This window comes from Belonocnema kinseyi, chromosome 6 (assembly GCF_010883055.1).
Source record: "Belonocnema kinseyi isolate 2016_QV_RU_SX_M_011 chromosome 6, B_treatae_v1, whole genome shotgun sequence".
In the NCBI taxonomy this organism is placed as follows: Eukaryota; Metazoa; Arthropoda; class Insecta; order Hymenoptera; family Cynipidae; genus Belonocnema; species Belonocnema kinseyi.
This window is the reverse complement of record NC_046662.1, coordinates 130,935,075-130,935,959: the sequence shown is the minus strand read 5'-3', so window position 1 is coordinate 130,935,959 and position 885 is coordinate 130,935,075.

The window sequence follows — 885 nt, the reverse complement described above, 5'->3', positions numbered from 1 at the left end:
TCTTTGAGTACGTTTCTGGATTTCCTAGTAACTGCATATCGAAGCACAATTTTAAGAAAGTGCATTTATACAAAATTTAAAATTTTTATTTGGCTTTTTCCCTTACCGAGTATACATACGACAAGCCTCTTCAAGAGACACCACGAAACTATTACAGAGAACTCAAGAGAATTTAGGGTTCGATTGACAACTACGTCATTTCCGACAGTAGTTAAAATATATACACACATACACGCACATACATATACACACACATATGTAGATATATATTGAAAGTCAAGAAATTTCAATTCCAAATGTGCAAAACTGAAGAAATATAAAATGTAAATCCAGAAAAAATAAATAAAAAACCAAAAAAAGACAAGTTTCCAGGAAATATTTAAATCTGAAACAAAGCCAAAAACAGATACTTTCGATAAAACTCTCAATCAAAAGAACTGATTTTCCACCGAAAGAAAAGAATTTTCAAACGAAAAGGAATAATGTTGACAAAATTGGCGAATTTTGAAGGAAATAATTCAGTTTTGAGCCAAGTAATACAATTTTTGACAAAAAAAAAGAACCATTAACAACAAATTTCAGTGTAGGCGTTTCGACTAAAAAGGATAAATAAATACCTTAAGTATAAGAATAAAATGTCGCACCTCCCGCTATGGCCTGATACACGAAATATTTTTTTGTATGGATTGGGCCATATCTGGAGGTTGGAGATTTTATTCTTATAGCTAAGGTATATTAAGTTAGGGTAAGGTAATATATAAAAATAGTAATGAAGCGAATTCACATTTTTTTGTCTATTGAGCAATATCGGTAGGTAAAAGACTTTATTTTTCACCTCCGAAAATCGCCCAATTCACGCATTTTTGTTATGTATTGAGCCTTATC